At 40.2% G+C, this 24535-nt stretch overlaps 1 protein-coding gene and 1 non-coding gene across 13 annotated transcripts in view; one reads left to right on the forward strand and one right to left on the reverse strand.

Moving 5' to 3' along the window:
* STRBP (spermatid perinuclear RNA binding protein) overlaps positions 1-24535 on the reverse strand; it is a 199183-nt gene that overhangs the window by 123921 nt on the left and 50727 nt on the right. The window lies entirely within an intron of this gene.
* On the forward strand, positions 14486-14592 carry LOC133257928 (U6 spliceosomal RNA). Its single transcript, XR_009739776.1, has one exon. It is a non-coding gene; the product is annotated as a U6 spliceosomal RNA (small nuclear RNA).

Below are 24535 nucleotides of genomic sequence, written 5' to 3' on the forward strand. Positions count from 1 at the left end.
AGTTCTTCACAACAGGGGGCCAAAGTATTGGAGCTTCAGTTTCCACATCAGTCCTTCCAATGAATATTCAGGATTGATTTCCTTTAGGATGGACTGGTTGGATCTCCTTTCAGTCCAAGGGATTCTCAAGAATCTTCTCCAACACCACAGTTCAAAAGCATCAATTCTTCGAAGCTCAGCTTTCTTTATAGTCCAACTCTCACATCCACACATGACTACTGGAAAAACCATAGCTTTGACTAGATGGACCTTTGTTGGCAAAGTAATGTCTCTGCTTTTCAATATACTGTCTAGGTTGGTCATAGCTTTTCTTCCAAGAAGCAAGCGTCTTTTCATTTCATGGCTGCAGTTACCATCTGCAGTGATTTTGGAACCCCCAAAATAAAGTCAGCCACTGTTTCCACAGTTTCCCCATCTATTTGCCATGAAGTGATGGGATCAGACACCTTGATTTAGTTTTCTGAATGTTGAGTTTTAAGCCAACTTTTTCACTCTCTTCTTAATGGTATCAATTAACAATAGGCTCTAAGAAGTCAAAGATGTATGACTGAATTTTCTAAGAAAATCACAAAAAGAACTGGGGGGCGGGGGGTGGGAAACACTGTATAACTTCCAGAGTAACCAGGGAGAAAAGTGACTTATAAAAATATCCCAGCCCTCATCTTTCTGTTTTTCACATCAGTGTCTTTTTTTAGAAGTCCAGGCCAAATGTCTTATCAAGTACCACATATTACAATTTCTCTGATTATTTCATTTCTGGCAATAACACAACCAGAGGTGATGCTATGTAATTCCTACTGCACCAGCAAAGGAGAATCTGATGTCAGCTCAGTGATCTTAAGTTTAATCACTTGGTTAAGGTGGTGAATGCCATACTGTAAGATTATTTTCCCTTTTGTAAACAGTTTCCCTTCTTGGCCATTGTAATTATTCTTCCACCTTAGCCAAAGAAGACTTTCCTCTCTCCCTCTTCCTTTTCCCCTCCACGGTATAAGCCTTCAAAGAGAAGAAACTTCAAGCCACTTTATAAATGTTTTATTTTTTATTTTTGACACAGAGAGGGAAAAAAAACAAAGTTCCCACTGCAGAAGAACAAGGCAGAAGAGAAGGTGGACAAGTCACTCTGGAGACACTATAGTCAGTCAAAATTCCAAATGGACTGAAATTGGCAGAAGGTGAATTTCCTCTCTCTCCTACATTATACTCTACAACATATATTTTAAAAATTCTGACCTATTGTATAGCACAGGGAACTATACTCAGTACCTTCTAAAAACCTATAATGGAAAATAATCTAAAAAGAATAGATATGCATAACTAAATCACCTTGCTATACATTTGAAACTAACAAAACATTGTAAATCAACTATATTCAATTTAAAAAAAATTTTAAGAAAAAGACCCCATATCTGAATGTTTAAAAAAAAATTTTTTAACTGACTGCCATATAATAAATCATGCAGAAAATAAGCAAAAAAAATCTACTCACATTTTTATATTAGCTCTAATGTTTATAAGAACAGGTGAGTTCCATTTATGAAGATACTAAGAACTAAGAGATAAAGCTAACCAAATAAACACCAACCCATGCTTTGTCTAATCTGTGTCCAATCACAGACCCAAATCTTTTCTTGTAACTGTTCTCTAAGAGCAGAACACACCAGAAAAACACAATTCTTCATTCACAGAACAAAATAACTTTCATTAATTCCTTCCAAGTCCAGGAACCAAAAAGGGCTATTTATTAACTACAGAACCCAATGAGCTTCCACCTGACTTAATTCTACACTATCACCACTGTTTCCAATATACCATTATTCATTGCTAATTCAGAAAACTAAGATCATGGCATCCGGTCCCATCACTTCATGGCAAATGGGGAAACAGTGGAAACAGTAGCTGACTTTATTTTTCTAGGCTCCAAAATCACTGCAGATGGTGACTGCAGCCATGAAATTAAAAGACGCTTACTCCTTGGAAGGAAAGTTATGACCAACCTAGACAGCATATTCAAAAGCAGAGACATTACTTTGCCAACAAAGGTTCATCTAGTCAAGGCTATGGTTTTTCCTGTGGTCATGTATGGATGTGAGAGTTGGACTGTGAAGAAGGCTGAGTGCCGAAGAATTGATGCTTTTGAACTGTGGTGTTGGAGAAGACTCTTAAGAGTCCCTTGGACTGCAAGGAGATCCAACCAGTCCATTCTGAAGGAGATCAGCCCTGGGATTTCTTTGGAAGGAATGATGCTAAAACTGAAACTCCAGTACTTTGGCCAACTCATGCGAAGAGCTGACTCACTGGAAAAGACTCTGATGCTGGGAGGGATTGGGGGCAGGAGGAGAAGGGGACGACAGAGGATGAGATGGCTGGATGGCATCACTGACTCGATAGACTTGAGTCTGAGTGAACTCCAGGAGTTGGTGATGGACAGGGAGGCCTGGCGTGCTGCAATTCATGGGGTCTCAAAGAGTGGGACACGACTGAGTGACTGAACTGAACTGATTAATCAAAAACTGGAAGTAACACATATGTCCATCAACAGACTGTTATATCCATACAATGGGACAATGTGAAACCAACTCCTGCCATGCACAAGAACATCAATGAAGCTCACAAATACTTACAGAAATCACACAGACAAAACAAAGCATACAGCTTTGGTTACATAAAGTGTGAAAACAGGCAAACTAGTCAAAGTTAGGATAGTGGTTACCCAGATGGGGCAGGGAGGTAGAAGGAAGTGGGCAGTTTCCAGGAGGGCAATGAGAGATTTCTGGGGTGTTGGTAATGTTCTATTTCTTCTTCTGGATGTTAAAAGGATGAATTCATGAAAATTCATCGACCTGTATATACTTATGATTTATGTACTTTGTTTGATTACACCTGAATTAGAGTTTACCTAAAAGTTTACCTAAAAAAGACAGATGGGGAAAGAAGTAGGCTGCGAAGCAGACTAACATTTACAACCTACTAAGTAGGAAGCACATATTAAGTTCTAGAAACTGTATGCAAATTATCTAATCTAATTTGCATATGTGTGTCATTACTTTTAGCAGCCCCATATCTGAACCCTCTTTTCATGTTTATGGAATCTCCCACCTGATTAGACAGAGCCCACCTTCAGAAGGTGATGCAAAAATAGTGACTCAAAGAAACTGAGTCCTCGGAGAATCCATTCTGACAAGTGCTAGCATCAGAGCAGCTTCATCTGGCTTTTAGAGACTGCAGTTCTATGTATAGAGTCCAGCACCCCCCAAAAGTGCTGGCAGCTAAAACCCCTGTATCTGTGCCTGGGATACACAACTTCTGAGCCAGTCTCTCCATTCCTCCAAGAGATTTTATGGGCCAGCTAAAAATATTTTATTCTTAAGTTCCCTGCCATTTGCCGAGTCACTTCAGCCATGTCCAACTCCTTGAGACCCTATGGACTATAGCCCACCAGGCTCCTCTCTGTTCGTGGGATTCTCCAGGCAAGAATACTGGAGGTGGGTTGCCACCCCCTCCTCCAGGGGATCTTCCCAACCCAGGGATTGAACCCACATTTCTTATGTCTCCTGCACTGGCAGGCGGGTTCTTTACCACCAGCACCACCTGGGAAGCCCCAGAAGTTCCCTAGTCAGAGTCAGCTTCTATTGTTTGGAACTATGGCTTCTGACGAATAGATTCTCAACTGATAAAAGTGAAAAAAGATTCAACACTCTAAAAAACAGTTTGATACTTTTCATAAAGTTAAAAGTCACTTACCATACAGTCCTGGCTTCCCTGGTGGCTCAGCAGTAAAGAATCTGCAGGAACCACAAGAGATACGGGTTGGATCCCTGGGCCGGGAAGATCTCCTCAAGGAGGAAATGGCAACCCACTCTAGTATTCTTGCCTGGAAAATTCCCTTGGACACTGGAGCCTGGTGGGCTACAGTCTCTGGGGTTGCAAAGAGTTGGACACAACGGAAGCAACTTAGCACACACGCTCACACCATACAGTCCAGCAATCCCACTTCCAGGTACTTACCAATGAAGACTTATGTCCACCACCACCCCCCCAAAAAAAGATATATATATATGTAGATTTAGCACAGATATAGATATATATATGATACATCAGAGGATGTGTCAGAGGGTGAAATGGCAGGATGGCATCACCAATGCAATGGACATGAACTTGGGCAAACTTTGGGAGATGGTGAAGGAACTGGAGGCCTGGCATGCTGCAGTCCATGGGGTCACAAAGAGTTGGACACAACTGGGCGATTAAACAATAAATGATACATGAAAACGTCTACAGCAGTTTTACTTGTAATGACCAACATTAGAAACCGAAAAACCCACCAACTGGTGAATGAATAAACAAACTGCAGTACAACCATACACTGGAATACTATTCAGCAGTAAAAAGATATCAACTCCTATACTTGTATGTGGGATCTAAAATATGGCACAAATGAATTTATCTATGAAACAAAAACAGACTCACAGATATAGAGAACAGACTTGTGCCTGTCAAAGGGGGTGAGTATAGACCGGGAGTTTAGGATTAGCAAGTGCACACTGTTATATATAGGATGGCTAAGCAACAATGAACTGGGCATCCCTGGTGGCTCACTGCCAAAGAATCTGCCTGTCAATGCAGGAAACGTGGGTTCATTCCCTGGATCAGGAAGATCCCCTGGAGAAGGAAATGGCAACCCAGTATTCTTGCCTGGGAAATCCCATTGACAGAGAAGTGTGGCAGGCTACAGGTTCACGGGGGGGCGGGGGTTGAGGGGGTTGGTCACAAAAGTCAGACACAGCTTAGTGACTAAACAAAAACAACAACAAAGCAACAAGGTCCTACCATATATATAGCACAGGGAACTATATTCAATATCCTACAACAAACCATAATGGGAAAGTGTGTGTGTGTGTGTGTAACTGAGTTACTTTGCTATATAGCAGAAATTAACACAACACCGTAAATCAACTATACAATAAAATAAATTTTAAGAAAAATCAACTCCTTGGTTCAAGATGACAAAGTAGAAGGATGTGAGCTCATCTTCTCCTGCGAGAGCACCAAAATTGCAACTACCTGTTGAAATACCATCAACAGGAGGATGCTGGAACCCACCAAAAGAGATACCCTATGTCCAAGGACAAAAAAGCAGCTGCAGCAAGATGGTAGGAGGGGCGAAATCATGATAAAATCAAATCCCATAACCATCGGGTGGGTGACCCACAGACTGGAGAACAATAATACCAAAGAAGTTTTCACACTATTGTGAAGGTTCTGAACCCTGCATCAGACTTCCCAGCCTGGGGATCCGACAAAGGGACTGGGAATCCCCAGGGTATCTGGCCTTGAGCAAACAGTGGGATATGATTACAGGCCTTCCAGAGGACTGGGGAGACAGACTCCAGTCTTGGAAGGCAAAAACAAAATTTTGAACGCACCAAGACGCAGAGGAGAGAAGCAGTGACCTCACAGGAGACTGAACCAAAACTGCCTGCTAGTGCTGGAGGGCCTCCTGTGGAGGCGTGGGTCGGCAAGGGCTCACCACAGGGACGGGCGCACTGCAAGGTCCTTCTTGGCCTAAACCCTCTTGGAGTTTGCCATCAATCCTGCCACAGAGCTGACACACCCCAGGGCTCAGTAACCTCAAGCCAAACAACTACCAGGGAGGGAGAGAAACCCCACCCATCAGCAGATAATTGGATTAAAGCTTTATTGAGCAAGGTCCTGCCCACCAGAGCAAGACCCAGTTTTTCCCATCCCTCCCATCAAGAATCTTACACAAGCCTCTCAGCCTCAGCCATGAGAGGACAGACAGAAGCAGCAGCAGTCTCACAGCAGCTAAAACAAAAACCATATTACAGAAAGTTATATTCCCAATGAAGGAACAAGATAAAATCCCAGAAAAACAACTAAATTAAGTGGAGATAGGCAACCTCCCAGAAAAAGAATTCAGAATAATGATAGTGAAGATGATCCAAGATCTTGGGAAAAGAATGGAGGCAAAGATTGAGAAGATGCAAAAAATGTTTACCAAAGACCTAGAAGAACTAAAGAACAAACAAACAGAGATGAATAATACACTAAAAGGAATCCATAGCAGAACAGCTGAGGCAGAAACACAGATAAATGACCTGGAGGACAGAATGGTAGGAGTCACTGCCACAGAACAGAATACAGGAAAAAGAATGAAAAGAAATGAAGACAGCCTAAGAGACCTCTGGGACACTACACACACCAATGTTCTCATTATAGGGGTCCCAGAAGGAGAAGAGAGAAAAGGACCTGAGAAAATATTTGAAGAGATAAATGCTGAAAACTTGCCAAACATGGGAAAGGAAATAGTCAAATTCAGGAAGCACAGAGTCTCCCAGGAAGGATGAGCCCAAGGAGGAGCACACCAAGACACAAAGTAATCAAATTGACAAAAATTAAAAACAGATAAAATATTAAAAGAAACAAGGGAAAAATTGCACATAACATACAAGGGAACTCCCATCAGGCTATCAGCTGATTTTTCAACAGAAATTCTACAAGCCAGAAGCAAAGGGCATGATACATTTAAAGTGATGAAAGGGAAGAACCTACAACCAAGAATACTCTACCCAGCAAGACTCTCCTTCAGAAATCAAAAGCTTTCCAGATAAGCAAAAATTAAGAGAACTGAGCACTATCAAACCAGCTTTACAACACATGCTAAAGGAACTTCTCTAGGCAGGAAACACAAGAGAAGGAAAAGACCTACAGAAAACCCAAAACAATTAAGAAAATGGTAATAGGATCATATATATCAATAATTACCTTAAATGTAAGTGGATTAAATACACCAACCAAAAGACATATAGACTGACTGAATGAAAACATGAGCATGTATGCACTTCCACTTACCACATCACTTTGCTTGACACTCTGCCCCCAAATTGTACAGAATTATTTTCTATTATTAAGTTAATCATGTTCCCATTATGGCTTCCAATTATAATTTATCTTTTAATTTTTGTCTGGCTATTGATTGTGAAAACTGATAAACATCTTTCATTATGGCGATTATGTAACTATTGCTCACTTAATACCACTGTATCATGACTGGTCAACAGAAAAATGAATAAAACTCTGTATCACCAAAACTAGGATGTAATAAAAACACAAAACCTGTAACCACTTTTGAAAATCCAGACGCATATCAGAACTAACTTGGAATTTTTTGGAAAATAGAAATACTCAGATACTCCTTTTTTTCTCCAGGTATGTTTCTAATGAGCTTCCCTGGTGGCTCAGAGGTTAAAGTGTCTGCCCGCAATGCAGGAGACCAGGGTTTGATCCCTGGGTCGGGAAGATCCCCTGGAGAAGGAAATGGCAACCTTCTCCAGTATTCTTGCCTGGAGAATCCCATGGAGAGAGGAGCCTGGTAGACCACAGTCCACGGGGCCCCAAAGAGTTCTAATGAGCAGTCATGTTTAAAAACAACTGGACTATATGTAAAAGGTTAGTTTTACTAACCTTTTATCTAGTTTGTTTCAAGTTTTCTATTTCATATTCAGTGCTCCCATCCCCTTTAGTTTATGTTCTCCAATTTCTCCATCTCTTCCTTTTTTATGTTCTTTCTCAAGGCTTTATCAAGGGCTGTAGAAAAGCCTTCATATACATATATATAAATATGTATAATATATATTTTAGAAGCTTTAAGGATTTTTGCCTAACTAAAAAAATTGACATTTTGATTCCACTTGTTTGACTTAGTATGAATAGAATGCTAGATTTCTAATTAAAAAATAGATATGCAACAAGCAACACAGGTTTACTGTATAGCATAGGGAACTAGTCAATATCTTGTAATAACTTATGATGGAAATAACAAAACTAATATTATGTGTCTGTATAACTGAATCACCTTGCTGTGCATCTGAAATATTGTAAGTCAATTATACTTCAATAAAACATATATATATTTTAAAAATCAATTCCTGAAGTATGCAGTAACATGTATGAACCTCAAAAGCATTAGGCTAAATGAAAGAGACTCAAAAGGAGTCATACTTGGAACTTTCCCTAGTGGTCTAGTCATTAAGAATCCACAGTTCCACTGCAGGGGGCACAGGTTCAATCCCTGGTCAGGGAACTAGGGCCTCACATGCCACTCAGCACACTCAAAAGAAAAAAAAAAGGAGGCATACTTAAATGATTCCATGTATATGACATTCTGGGAAAAACATAACTATAAGCGACAGAAATTAGATCAGGCTGTCAGGGGCATTAGATGAAGGAAGGGAACCAACTGCAAAGGAACTTAAGCAACTTCTTGCAGAGATGGAAAACATTTTATATCTTGATTGTGGTGGTGGCTACATGACTGAAACAGTCTGTCAAAATTCATAGACCTGTATACCCAAAAAGGATGAATTTTACTCTATGTAAAAAGTGAAGGTGTTAGTCACTCAGTCAAGTCTGACTCTCTGTGACCCCATGGATTATAGCCCACCTGGCTCCTCTGTCCATGGATTCTCCAGGCAAGAATTCCCTTCTCCAGGGGATCTTCCTAACGCAGGGATCAAATCAAAATTTTCAACACCTGTCTCAGACACGACCCTCCCCATAAAGCTATCCATTTTTTGCTCATTTCACAAATATTTCTTGAATGACTAGAATGCGCCATCCCCTGTTCTAAACACTTAAGACACAACAGTAAACAAAACAAAAATCACTGCCCTCATACAGCTACACCCTAGCAGAGGGGTTGGGAGGGAAAGCAATATATCATTTGTTACTCAGTCTCTAAGTCGTGTCTGACTCCCTGCGACCCCATGAACTGCAGTACACCAGGATTCCCTGTCCTTCACTATCTCCTAGAGTTTGCTCAAATCCATGATCATTGAGTTGGTGACGCAACCCAACCATCTCATCCTCTGCCACCCCCTTCTTTTGCCTTCAACCTTTCCCAGCATCAGGGTCTTGGATTTCCAATGAGTCAACTCTTCATATCAGGTGGCCAAAGGATTGGAGCTTCAGCAACAGTCCATGCAATTAATATTCAGGACTGAATTCCTTTAGGATTGACTGGATTAATCTCCTTGCTGTCCAAGGGACTCTCAAGTCTTCTCCACCATCACAGTTCGAAAGCATCAATTATTCAGGGCTCAACCTTCTTTATGGTCCAACTCGCACATCCAAACTTGACTACTGGAAAAACCATAGCTTGGACTACACAGACCTTTTCCAGCATAGTGATGTCTCTGCTTTTTAATATGCTATCTAGGTTTGTCACAGCTTTCCTTTGAAGGAGCAAGCATCTTTTAATTTCATGGCTGGCATTCACTGTCCACAGTGATTTGGGAGCACAAGAAAATAGTCTTTCACTGTTTCCATTGTTTCCCCATCTATATGCCATGAAGTGATGGGACCAGATGCCATGTTCTTAGTTTTCTGAACGTTGAGTTTTAAGCCAGCTTTTTCACCCTCTTTCACCTCCATCAAGAGGCTCTGTAGTTCCTCTTCACTTTTTGCCATTAGAACATTATCATCTGCCTATCTGAGGTTGTTGGTGTTTCTCCTGGCAATCTTGATTCCACCTGATTCATCCAGCCCAGCACTGAAAGTGAAAGTCCAACTCTTTGTGACCCCATGGACTGTAGCCTGCCAGGTTCCTCTGTCCATGGAATTCTCCAGCCCAGAATACTGGAGTGGATAGCCATTCCCTTCTCCAGGGGATCGTCCCAACCCAGGGATCAAAACCAGGTCTCCCACTTCGCAGGCAGATTCTTTACCATCTGAGCCACCAGGGAAGTCCCCAGCCCAGCATTGGTCATCTGAATATATCATAAACATCCTGTATAACCGAATAATGTAGTCAATGTCATAGTCAAGTGCTATGCAAATAAAAAAACAGCAGAGTAAGAGGAGCCCAGAGTGTAGGAAACGCAAGTTACAGAATTAAAAAATTAAAGTCAGCTAACTGACATGATAAATTTTGAGCAGACTTGACAGTGACGAATATTTCAAGTAGAAGGAACAGCAAACGCAAAGGCCATGAGTCTAAAACATGTCTGGCCTGCTTGAAAACCAGCAAGGAGGTGAACAGAGTGATCAGGGAGAACGGTGGATGAGGCCAGACAAGTAATAGGGTTAGATGACATAGGGCCTTGTTTGGCTATCACTCTTGGACTGCAAGGAGAGCCAACCAGCAGATCCTAAAGGAAATCAGTCCTGAATATTCGTTGGAAGGACTGATGCTAAGGATGAAACTCCAATACTTTGGCCACCTGATGCAAAGAACTGACTCACTGGAAAAGATCCTGATGCTGGTAAAGACTGAAGGCGGGAGGAGAAGGGGATGACATAGGATGAGATGGTTGGGATGGCATCACCAACTCAATGGACTTGAGTCTGAGTAAACTCCAGGAGTTAGTGATGGACAGGAAAACCAGGCGTGCTGCAGTCCATGGGGTTGCAAAGAGTCAGACACAACTGAGCGACTGAACTGAGTGAAACAGAGAGCCAAAGTAGGGTTTGGACAGTAAATGATGATCTGACATATTCCAGAAGGATTCTTCTGGCTATTGTATTGAACTAGACTGCTGGAGGCAAAAGTACAAACAGCTGAGGGTCTGATAGGATTAGGACTTTTTCTATAAAGATCCAGGGGACAGATGATGATGGGAACAAGATGGCGGCAACAGGGGCAGTGGGGAGAAGTGTTCCAACTCTGCATGTACTTTGAAGGTAAGACCAAGAGGACTTCCTAGCAGACTGGATGTGGCATGTGAGAAAGGAGGAATAAAATTAATGCCAAGGTTTTTGCCCTGAAAAACTGAAGGATGAAATTATCTTCATCAAAGACAGGGAGATCTGGAGGCAGAGCATATTATAAAGAGAAGAGAAGGGGTTTGGCTTTAGACATGTTCCATTTAAGATGTTTACCAGACACCCCAGTGAGGTTGAGTAGGTAGTTGGGTATTTGGCTCTTAAGTACAAAAAAAGAGATATCAACATGAAAGCCAGTATAAGAGAGTATTAAAAGATACAGAAGTACTGATATGATCCCCAGGGGAAACTCCTATTCTAAAAAGTAGGGAGAAAGAAAATAATAAAAGAAACTGAGAAGGATTGACCAATAAAATGGGAGGTGGCGGGGGAGGGAGGTATGAACGTGTGGTATTCTGGAAGCCAAAAGTAAAAAAAAGTATACCAAGGAGCAATGAGTGATCATGTGTCAAATGCTATTTATAGGTCAAACACAACGATGACTAACAACATACTCTGAATTCTGGTACTTTTATGTTATCGATGACAACCTTGTCAAAGGCAGCTGTAGTCAAGAAGGAGGGGAAAAGCCTAACTGAATCAAGCTGGCTTAAGTGAGAATAAAATGGAGAAACTGGAACCCTCATACACTGCTGGTGGGAATGTTTTCATGCAGTCCTTTTGGAAAACGGTCTGACAGTTCCTCAAAATGTTAAACATAAGGTTATCTTATGACCAGCAATTCTCCTCCAAGGTATGCACCCAAGAGAACTGAAAGCACATTCTCCCAAAACCTGAATATAAATGTGTCTGATCAGCATATTTCGTAAGAGCCAAAAAGTGGGAACAATCCAAATGTCCAAAACCTGAAAGATTAACAAAACGTGGAACTCACCCAAGGAATGGAATGTTATTCAGCCATAAAAAGGAATGTAGTGTTACAACATGGTAAACCTTGAAAACAGGTTAACTAAGTAAAAGCAGACAGACACAAAAGGTCACATATTGTTTGGTTCCCTTTATGTGAAATTTCCACAAGAGGCAGACCCACAGAGACATAGGTAGATTCCAAGAGAACAAGCAGAGCTACAGACTGAGGAATAGAGTGCCTGCGAAGGGATAAAGGGTTTTTTATGGGATGATGAAAATGTTCTGTAGATAGTGGTGATAGATGCACAACTCTGAATATACTAAAAAAACCACTGAACTGTACACTGATGGTGGTGAATTTTACAGTATGTGAATTATATTTCAATAAAAGAATGACAGAGGAAGAGATAGAATCAGTTCAGTTCAGTTCAGCTGCTCAGTCATGTCCGACTCTTTGCAACCCCATGGACTGCTGCACGCCAGGCCTCTCTGTCCATCACCAACTCCCGGAGTTTACTCAAACTCATGTCCATTGAGTTGCCAACCATCTCATCCTCTGTCATCCACTTCTCATCCCACCTTCAATCTTTCCCAACATCAGGGTCTTTTCAAATGAGTCATCTCTTCGCATCAGGTGGCCAAAGTACTGGAGTTTCAGCTTCAGCATCACGCCTTCCAATGAACACCCAGGACTGATTTCCTTTAGGATGGACTGGTTGGATCTCCTTGCAGTCCAAGGGACTCTCAAAAGTCTTCTCCAACACCACAATTCAGAAGCATCAATTCTTCGGTGCTCAGCTTTCTTTATAGTCCAACTCTTACATCCATAAATGACTACTGGAAAACCACAGCCTTGACGAGACGGACCTTTACTGGCAAAGTAATGTCTCTGCTATTTAATACGCTGTCTAGGTTGGTCATAACTTTTCTTCCAAGAAGTAAGTGTCTTTTTATTTCATGGCTGCAGTCACCATCTGCAGTGACTTTGGAGTCCAAAAAAATTAAGTCTGCCACTGTTTCCCCATCTATCTGCCATGAAGTGATGAGACTGGATGCCATGATCTTTGTTTTCTGAATGTTGAGCTTTAAGCCAACTTTTTCACTCTCCTCTTTCACTTTCTTCAAGAGGCTCTTTAGTTCTTCTTCACTTTCTGCCATAAGGGTGGTGTCATCCGCATATCTGAGGTTATTGCTATTTCTCCCAGCAATCTTGATTCCAGCTTGTGCTTCTTCCAGCGTTTCTCATGATGTACTCTGCATATAAGTTAAATAAGCATGGTGACAATAAACAGACTTGACGTACTCCTTTTCCTATTTGGAACCAGTCTGTTGTTCCAGACTGAGACAGAATGTGAGGGAAGAAATTACAAACAATTGAATAGAGACAACTTTCTAAAGTTCTGCTACAAAGGAGAGCAAATATACAGGACAGTACCTAGCAACGAAGATAGGGTCAAGAAAAAGTATTTTTTAAACTGGGGGTATTTGAAATAACATGCTTTATACACTGATGAATGACCTAATAGACAGTAAAACAGTGATATAGGGAACTGGCTGGCAGCAGTGATTCTTGGACTAGTACCCTTGAGTAGTTCAAAGGGGGTGGTATTCGGCATACAACTAAAGATGCACAGATGCACTGATAGTTCATCATGTTAAAAGGAGGGAAGGCAGAATGCACAGGCACAGAGTGCCTCAGTCTTCCTAGTGAAGTAGGAAGTTTCTTAGGAATCAAGGTCATCAGTTGAATGGGAGAGATGTTATACCTTTAAAGAGAAAGATGATGGTACAAAAGAGCTGTCTAGAAGAGTGGTAACACACTAGGTACATATATGACTGCCTGGCAGTATTAAGGACCCTCTGAGGTTCAAGGGCGTGAACTTAAGATCAATCAGCACAGCTGTGGGAGTGTGCATGTGCACACATATGTACACACATGCACTTTCCAGCTGTGTTCAGATGCACAGGTACAAAGTAGAAGAGTCAGCTTAACCAGGATTACAAATTTTGCCAAGTAAGTATGATAAAGCAAGAAGGGCATGGTAATTGAGGGCATATGAAGAGGAGTTTGTAAAATGACTGGCTATGGAATTTACACTGGGTGAGGAAGGAAATGAGAATGTCAAGAAGGTAAAAGACAATGAAAAAAGTGGTAAGATCATGGGCCTGAGGTCCAAGGAAAACAAAATCACTAGATGAAGAGAGTCCAAGGAACTAGAGGCTGGTGAGTGAGAATAATCATCTATGGGTTAGGTCATACCTAAATGCTCAAACCCAAGAAATCATTCCAGTTTCTGAACAGTAAAGAAAGTCTTATAATTATCAAATAATTTTGCATCCTGCCGCCCTTTATATGCCATCCAAAATGGAAATACTGGCACGCCTGGTGCAAGTCCCTACATTTTTATCTATATTTAGTAACTTACATAAATTTACCCCTGGCATATTTCAGGTACTAATAAATACTTAGTGATGGATACAGGACCCTGATGAGTTACAAAGCTATGTAGTGAAGGAAAGTAAAGACCAACGAGTGAGCAACTGTCCTTACCATATCACATATAACAGAGACAATTTCACAGCATTTACAGCTGTCTGCCTTTCAGACTACATCACACAAACAATTAACATTTACCAATCATTGTCCTTCATATTTACTATTCAAAGACACTGCAGCCGATGAGGCAATTTTCTATGTTTGGCTGCAAAGCCTATACATTATTAATAATTAAAATTAGAGAAGACACAGCCATTTCATCAAAAGAAATCTGTTTTAATACTGTTTTAACTGAAACAGCTTGCATCTTCCACATGTTTTTCTTTAGGAACACACATACATTGTTATTTTAACCAAATACATTCTTTTTTAACTTCAGGTAATAATGGGGGGAAAGTGCTCACTTCAGCAGCACATATACTAAAATTGGAATGCTACAGAGAAGATTAGAATAGCCCCCGAGCAAGGATGACACGCAAATTTGTGAAGTGTTCCGTGTTTTTATAAAATGCATTCTAATCCAAAAAAATAATAATAATAATAATGGGGGGAAAGCACAAGGCTTAAGAATTATGTCCTAGAACTTCCCTGGTGGTCCAGTGGTTAAGAATCCACGCTTCCACTGTTGGGGGCCCAGGTTCCATCCCTGGTCAAGGAATTAAGATTCTACATGCTGCACAGTGCAGCCAAAAACAAAAACAAAAAAAAAGAATCATCCCTCCCCCCCCCCAAATATGAATTATTTTGAATTTTAAAGCAATTACAAAATCCTCTCTGCTCAACTCTATCTCTTCATCACAGAATGCAGGAAATGAGCAATTTTCCAGAAACGTAGCAGTTCTCATCTCTGCATCAGAGTAAGGAGCACAGGAAGCTCTGTGAACTAGACCTTGTGCGGTTATACCACCAAGGACCAATTTAATTGGTCTGGGGTGGGATGTAGGTTACCAATAATTTTTTTTAACTCTCCAGAAAATCCTAACATACAAACAGGAAAGCGAACTACAAACCTAATCTAATCCTTTCATCAGCAGCCCATACTTCAGATTTCATGTCCAACTTACTGCCTTCTACATATCTCCATCTGGAAGGTTGCATGCACACCCCAAATGCAAATGTCCAATCCTAAAGTCAGCATCTTTTTCCCAAAGCATATTTTTTGTGTTTCTTTTTGTTCTGTAACATTTCTGATTACGAAATATAACTTAAATGCACAAAAATGCATAAAACATATAAGTACAATTTAACAGTCCTAAAAAAGTACATCTGTGATTATCAGCCAGATTAAGAAATACATAACTAACAGCAAGCACCTCAGTATCCTATATATCTCATCTTGGATGGTATCCCAACTCATCCAGCCACCATCAGAATACGGGTTATCATCGTAAAATTTATCCTTCTCCCAATCTTCAATAAACCCCAAGTACTGAAAATTTTACTGCCTAAATATATCTCCTGTTCTTTTTCACTTCCATTTTCTTAGTCCAGGCTCTCATGAGTTTGAACTTGTCTCCAGTTTAACCAATGAAATGATATCTTAAAATAAATCTGATTGTGACCTACTCTTGCTGGCTTCCCATATGTTAGCAAGATAAGATTCTCCTCTGAACTGGCCCTGATATATATCTAAATATCTATCTACCTACCTACCTATTTCTCTCCCTCTCGCTTTCCCATCACTATGGAACTTGCCCCACTTCAAAAATTATACTGCAGATATACTAACGTGCTTACAATTTCCTAAACACACTATGCCATTTCCTGTCTTTCTACCTGTTCTTCTGCAGCACACATCCTTCTTTCCCACTGCTGAACTTGAATTTACTTTCAGACCCAACCCAGCCACCAATTTCTTCAGGAAGTGGTCTCGGACCACCACTCTATCCCTAAATAGTGATTCATTCTCCCTCTATGCGGTTTCTGTACCCTGTTCTTGTCTATAGAATCATTTATCAAACTCGTACTTAGAAACAATTTTCAGTGGCAGCCTCCTTTCAACAGCCCCACACCTGCTCCAGGAACTGTCCTTTCTCCATCCACAAAGGCAGGCTTCCAATAGGAGATCCAAACTTCAAAACCTGCCCTCAAGCATAGCTGAACCAGACTGGGCCAATCAGACTCCCTCCCAGGAACCTGGAATTCAAATTAAAATAGAAAATTGGTATCTCCATGTGGCTGAGAACTATTAGTTTTAAAAGAAAGGCTATGGGACTTCCCTAGTGGCTAAGACTCCACAACGCAAGGGGCCAGAGTTTGATGCCTGGTTAGGGAACTAGATTCCACCTGCTGCAACGAAGACTCAGCACAAGCAAATAAATATTTTTGAAAAAGAAAGAAACAAACTTTATGAAGCAGCCATATTCTAACCATATGTACTAAAAAGAGGAGAAAGCAAATCTTCAAAGAGAAAAGAAAGAATAGATGGGCAGAGTAAAACAAAGGTAAGAGGAGACAGTCCTATGGGCCTTCCAGTTATTCCTAGAAGCTGCTCTGATTCCTTCCTGTTCTTGAGTTTTAAAAGCAAGACTTATATACTGAGATACTACAGATTTCTATTACTTGCAACAAAAAGGTCCAAGTAATACTGGATTAACTTTCTTACACATTATCTCTATTAGCATCCTGAAGGCAGAGGCTGTCTCGTCTATGTGCCAGACCAACACAGGTCCTGAAAATGTCAGTTCAGTTCAGTTGAGTTGCTCAGTTGTGTCCAACTCTTTGCGACCCCATGAATCGCAGCATGCCAGGCCTTCCTATCCATCACCAACTCCCGGAGTTCACCGAAACTCATGTCCGAGTTGGTGATGCCATCCAGCCATCTCATCCTCTGTCATCCCCTTCTCCTCCTGCCACCAATCCCTCCCAGCATCAGGGTCTTTTCCAATGAGTCAAATCTTCACATGAGGTGGCCAAAGTACTGGAGTTTCAGCTTTAGCATCACTCCTTCCAATGAATACCCAGGACTGATCTCCTTCAGAATGGACTGGTTGGATCTCCTTGCAGTCCAAGGGACTCTCAAGAGTCTTCTCCAGCACCACAGTCCAAAAGCATCAATTCTTCGGCGCTCAGCTTTCTTCACAGTCCAACTCTCACATCCATACATGACCACAGGAAAAACCACAGCCTTGACTAGAAGGACTTTTGTTGGGTACTCATTAATTAATATCATCCATGGCAGACTTAAGAGCTGTGCATTTTTCCATATGTAAATTTTAATTTTAAAAAAGTGTAACAAGTTTGAACTCCAGCTAATTATAATTAACATGTATGTCAGTGTTTAGAAATAAACTGTAAGAATGTCTGCAACTTACTTTGTAATACATCCAAAAAAAAAAAGATTGATAGATAATGGGATAAATTGATGGATAAACATGATAAAGCAAATAAAAGAAAATGTTAATTGCTGGGGTTGAGCTAATTGTAGAATATGTAGGTGTTCACTGTATAATTCTTTCAAATCTTTTGCATTTTTAAACTTTAATAATAAAACGCTTAGAGAAAAATGTACCAGCAATACATCTACACTGACTTATATGGACAAGGTCCACACACATAACTGATTGTACTACTCTCTACCTTAAAATGAAATTTCAAAGGACTTTAACAGATACACTAGATAACTCAGCAACTTCCTTTCACTGATTAATAAATTTTAAAACTGTTTTGTCCGTCTTTCCAGTTCATATGAGTTTTATAATGACAGCTGTTAGGCACAATTAAAATGTAAAACTAAATACTTCTAATTTCATACTTCTAAACTCCTTTAAAACTAGTTTTAGAAAACATAATAAAGTTAGATGGAGAAAATTCAAATCATGTTTTCTACTATCAAGACCATTCATCAAGACAAAAGAGCTGGCAGCTTTATACTGTAAACCTCCCCTTGACAAGACAGAAAAATACACTAGGAGAATAAGAAGAATCACAAAATCACAAAGTGCTGAAACTGGTCAAAAAGACTAACACAAGATTGTTATTTGTCAAAAAGAAAATTAAGACCCAAAGAAGTGATATATCTTGCCTGATGATGATGTGAAAGTCGTTCAGTCGTGTCCAACTCTTCGTGACCCCATAGAATATACAATCCATGGAATTCTCCAGGCCAGAATACTGGAGTGGGTAGCTGTTCCCTTCTCCAAGGGATCTTCCCTACCCAGGGGTTGAACAAGGTCTCCCACTTTGCAGGTGGATTCTTTAAACAAGCTGAGCCACCAGGGAAGCATCATCTTGCCTGAGGTCACCAACAACTTTTTAGGAAGGCTCAGACTCAAACCCTGGACTCATGACTAAAGTCCAGCGCCCTTTCCATACTCTCCTGTGGTTCTATATCTTTTTTTTTTTTGGAAAAGTAATATTACATAGGGCTACCCTGGTAGTTCAGTGGTAAAGAATCCACCTACCAATGTAGGAGATGCAGGTTCAATCCCTAGGTCACAAAGATCCCCTGGAGAAGGAAATGGCAACCCACTCCAGTATTCCTGTGTGGGAAATCCCATGGACAGAAGAGCCTGGTGGGCTACAGTCCACGGGGTCACAAGAGTCGGACTTAGCAACTAATCAACAATAAAATATTACATGAAGTGCCTCACCTCAGCTTAAATATTTAATATTTTTCAACTTGTTTAATTTTTTGTACCACATGTTCAAATTCTAAATACAAGTGAATACAGGAATCACATTACAACCAGGATTCAAATAATATACCTTATCATTCACTGTAACTAAACTTCATTAAAACAGCCTGAAAGTGCTATTCCACTGTTTAGGCAAATAAAGACACATTGACAGAATTTTAGCAGTAAATGTGCCTGCATTCCTCGTATGTAGAAGTTCAAAATTTAACATGTACTTTCCCCAAAAATGAGTAACTCAAAGCTACAAAAGCTAGAGAATAAGCCTTAATTCAGCCTATTTTTTGGTCTTTTTTTTTTTTTTTAAATTCAGAATGTATTTTAGAGTATATTTACTAAAATAATGGATTACAGATCTGGATAACTGTATTTTTTCTTGCAAAAGCATTCAAGAAATGCTAGTCTGTGTTGTATAAAGAGTGTGGTTAGGCTTCAGTGAATTATGATGCAATTACTGTATTTCTACTGAGATTTCGTCAGACAACTGAAAATCAAAGCAAAGACTAGACTCCTAAGATACAACTTCAGCAGAATACACTGTTATCCCACAGAGCCATAGGTGACCAGTCAGATGCAAACAAAATAGTGTTTCTTTTCCTATCTCTGTTTCACAGCAAAACGAAAGTTGTAAGAAATGTTGAAAGGGTAGCTCTCTATATGCAAAATACATTTAAATCATGTTACTTCTATTTAATAAAAGACACTTCTGAAATAATTTAGCAATAGAACACTCAACAAGACAGAGTTCCAAGAAAAATAACCAAAAGTAAGTCAACCAGAATGAGCTTGCTGTCTGTTATATTACAATGGAGATATGTAGAAGTATCCAGCTTACTCTCTGATTAATAATCCATCTGTACAAACACTTAACATTCTGCCATAGTCCACAGCTTTCAACCCCTAAATCAGATTCCCACAAGTGCTGTTGCTGAAAACACCTCACCAAGAACACCTCAACATTGATGAAACACTCAAAATACTACAGAAGGGCATCATACTTCTAGTATGTCAGTAAGGAAGGACCCCTCTGCTACAAAGCAGAATATGTTCCCAATTTCTTGAGCAGCATGCACTAACATGGTTTTTTAACACATAGTAAGTACAGCAAAATTATCTGTGAAATTACACAGATAAGCACTTGTATTTCAAAAAGAATATATTTTTCCTGAGAGAAAATGTAACTGCCGCAATTATTTTGTTTCTTACTTCCTTTACTCATTTTACACATTTTATCTACCAAAAGCAAGGCTAGAAAATGTAACTTCTAAACAGAATAAAACCTCTCGTGTTTCATTAACTGACATACCTGAAGTAGGATGTCATTTACAAATGTAATGATGACAGTGAAGCAATGCAAGTTCTTGATGAACTTTCTGAATCTTCAAAATAAGACCAAGTTATGCCAGTAATTTGTTAGTATATTATATTGGACATCAGTAATACTGTATTGGACATATTGTTAAGGAAAGATACATTTAAGAGCAGTGATAATAGTAAGCATAAAAAATGCTGAATAGATTTTCTGCCCAAAAAATTGTGTGTTATACAAATTGCACTTTGATGCCATGAGATCTGCATGTAAAAGTCCCAGCTCTACAACTTCTTTGAAGTTCTCTCATTTGCAATGGGAATACCACTACTTGGCTTTATCTGTTGATAGTTACCTCACAGAGCTGGTACAAGAAGCAAGAGCTGAATGTGTATAGTCACATTTTGTAAACATAACACTGGGTTGCTCTGGCATTCCTACTGAAATCTACAGCATTACAGCTGTGGAGGAGGCAGCTAACTATCCACCAAAAGCCACTGTTTGTTCCAAAGTAAGAGAGTTGTAATGGGGACAAGGTTCGCCACCCTTCACATTTTGTAGCTGAAAATGAACTCCTCCCAAGAACATTTCAACACTGATGAAATAACTCAAAATACTACAGAATGGCATCCTACCACCCAGTCAGCAAGAGAAAGGACATGACATTTGCCAATCCCTCTGCAACTAGATAAGGCAATGAGACTAAGCCCTCAGCAACCAAAGTGAGCAGAAATTGTACTTGCAACTTCCACCTCTCTTAGACAATGTGTCCAACAAAACAACCGTGGAAGCCAGGTACTAAAGATAGTAGGATCCCCATCAGCCCTATTGCCTGAGCTCCCTAAATGCCTTTTATGGAGAGCCATAGGCTGAGGCAGAAAAGGCAATGGCATCCCACTCCAGTACTCTTGCCTGGAAAACCCCATGGACAGAGGAGCCTGGTGGGCTGCAGTCCATGGGGTCGCTCAGAGTCTGGCACGACTGAGCGACTTCCCTTTCACTTTTCACTTTCATGCATTGGAGAAGGAAATGGCAACCCACTCCAGTGTTCTTGCCTGGAGAATCCCAGGGACAGGGGAGCCTGGTGGGCTGCCGTCTATGGAGTCGCACAGAGTCGGATACAACTGAAGCGACTTAGCAGCAGCAACAGGCTGAGGTGGACACCTGCTCTGGGCTATTATGCACAGGATTTAGGCATTTTAGCTGATGTATTTCAGGGCTCTAATTCAGCAGCTGGGGTTACTTAACTAATATAATAGCCAACCCCTCACACAAGGTAATGGGTACAACTTAAAAATCCCTAACAAGCTTAACAAGCTTGTTACAACTTAACAAGCTTCCAACATCTTCCCACAAAGTAACACATAAAAGATAAAATTCCCAATGTAAGAGTTTCCCGGAAGGACATTATCTGAGAAGACTGTTAAAGTTTTAAAGGTAAGAGAACTGGCCCTGAAATCAGACTGCCTAGGTTCAAATCCCTGCTCTATCACTTGCTAACCGTGTAACCCTGGATGGAAATTAACCTGTCTCACATGTAAAGTGACAATAAAAACAGTACTCACCTTATTATGTTGTTGTGATGTTTAAATGAAAAAAAAGAAAAAAAAATTCCATGCTTAGCAGAAAGCATGGCATAAGAACACTCAGTAAATGTTAGCTTTTATTATTAAAACTATAAAAATCATGATTCTGTAAAATTTCACTGAGCTGATCATATACCAATAGGAAAGTTACTAGAATGCTATCAAGATTCTCTATAGTCTAGTTACTAGCGCAAAGTATTCTAGTAGATATGCAGTTAAACCTAGATTCCCTGAAAGGCAAATTAAAAGGAGTTCACTCTCAGTATTCAAGAAAGACAGCTGCATTGAAGAAGTATGACCTAGGGTCTGGTCATTTGCAAACCATTACAGTGACCAAGAGAGAACAGTGCGTTGTATTAAAACAACCTAATTTCAGGACAGGCTGTACAGGACTCTAATGGCACTGGTTTTCTAAAAAAGAGAGTCATCCTAGCACCCCAAATAGGCACAAGGATTTATAAACAGTTGAGAAACAATCTAAAGATGTGAAGGGAGATTACCAAGGAAACTTCAGAAATTTGTCCTGCCTTTGGAACAATAATCTTATAGCATAGTTTTGTGACTTACACACCTACAGGAGAAAATCCATAACAGACTTTAAACCTATGTGTATCATAAAAGCAATTCCATATTTTTAAAAAACACACTCCAAAAATAAATTCTACACTGTAATACCATCTGGAGAGAAGGCACAAGTTCAATAAATTTACAAGGAGAAAGGTAAACTCAATTATAACATTATACAAGTTTTAGAATGAGAATCTTTAAGTGTTACTAATGATTTCCTCAGCAGTAGCAGTAACATTTATGCTTTGGTATCCCTAAATATAAATATATTTAAGTAAATAAAACAAAATAAAATATTGGGTTGGCCAAAACTTTGTTTGGGTTTTTATGTAAGATAACAGAAAAGCGCAAGTAACTTTTTAGCCAACCCAAAGCCCTGTTAGTACAGAACACCTACCCTGCCCTCCCTGCCTATCCAAATCCTTTTTTCCAGGGCCACATTTACTCACACTGCTCCAATGAGGTCTAGAGAAGGACATTTACCCTGATCTCTTTTATTTGTACCTGTAGCACAAATTTAGACTCCAGGGCATTGAATACCTTACATTCATATGAGTATAACTTAACACCAAGAGCAAAAACTCCTGAAGGGCAGAGATTGTCATCCTGTTTTGCTATGCCTGTTTTACTCAGCCTGAGCTGACTAAGAATGATTAACACCTACAAGTCACTGAATGGCTCACACTGAGCTAGGCACTCTAAATATTTTTAATGGAAAGTTATAAAAGATTTGATAAATACAAATTACTAAATGACATCTGAATTTATGGAACATGTTAATGCTGCTACTAAGTCGCTTCAGTCATGTCCGACTCTGTGCAACCCCATAGACGGCAGCCCATCAGGCTCCCCGTCCCTGGGATTCTCCAGGAAAGAACACTGGAGTGGGTTGCCAATTCCTTCTCCAATGCATGAAAGTGGAAAATGAAAGGGAAGTCTCGCTCAGTCATGTCTGACTCTTAGTGACCCCACGAACTGCAGCCTAGCAGGCTCCTCCATCCATGGGAGTTTCCAGGCAGGAATACTGGAGTAGGGTGCCAGTGCCTTCTCCGAAATGTTAATAAGTATCTGCAAACCAGTCATCTAACAACAAAACTAGTGCAATCTCGTTACAGTAGAAGCAACCCATACAGTCTTCATCTTCACAGCAGCCCTATGAGAAGGCAGGGGAGACAAAGGCTCAAAGGGACCCAACCAAAGTCACAAAGCTATTAAACGCCAGAGCCAACATTCAAACCAGGTCTTCTGACTAAGATGCCAATTTTCTTTCCACCGTATCTATTCTGTTACTTGGATTTACTCTTCTCCTCTGCCTGCCTAAGTCCTACTATTACTCTTTAAGCTTCAACTCTTCCAAGAAATCCTCTCCAACGACCACAGGTTACACTTTTTTCACCTCTCTTTTCATCAAAGCTCAATGAAAGAAAGGCCTAAATTTTACACTTCCTTTGTTGTTGCCCCCAGTTTTAGCACAACACCTGGAGCAGTTACTTAATTGCTGTGTGTGTGTGTGTAAATATATTTGCCACATATCTGAATATATACACATTTATGTATGATAAATGTATACATAATATAAACTCCTCACCCAGGTTACAAAGTCTCAGCTGATCTGGCCCCTGCCTACCTCACCAAACTCTCATCTGTATCTCACTCTCTGGCTCTTCCTCTCTCTCCCTCCTGGTTATACTCCAATCACTCTGTCCTCCTTTTTGGCTCCTCCCACATACCAACTGTGTCCCTGCACGGCACTAGCAGTCCTCTCTGGCCGGCAGAGTCTTGCAGCCAGAGAGACTCTTAACCTTCGGATCTAACTATAAATGAGATCTCTTCAGAGGCCTTCCCCAATCATCCAATTAAGTAGCCACCCCCATCACTCTCCTATCTTAATATCAACCTATATTTTAATTATCTGCCTAGCACTTAATGGTGTATTTCTTGATTACTTATTCTCTACTTCAACACAGGAACATAAGGTCAACAAAAGTAGGGACCTTGCCTGTCTTATTTACCACTGTATTCCAGTGTCTAGAACACTGCCTGGCCCACAACAGATATTCACAAGGGTGCTGAGTAAATACATTTATGAATAAATTAACAATTACTTCCATTCCAATTACTCAATTAATGGTTTTAGCACCAAAGTGGGGAGGGGGGCTTAAAAAGTTAACATTTTGCTAGCTATAAATAAATCTCTCCATCTATTTGAAGTAGAATACTTTTTCTACAGAATTCCTTCTCTAATCTCATTCCAATCTCTAATTTCATTCTCATCTCAAACCAATGGTAAAGATGCACCACAGTAAACCTACCAATTTCCCCCAAATTGATCCACTGATTTAATGAAATT

Source organism: Bos javanicus, chromosome 11 (genome assembly GCF_032452875.1).
Source record: "Bos javanicus breed banteng chromosome 11, ARS-OSU_banteng_1.0, whole genome shotgun sequence".
NCBI lineage: Eukaryota > Metazoa > Chordata > Mammalia > Artiodactyla > Bovidae > Bos > Bos javanicus.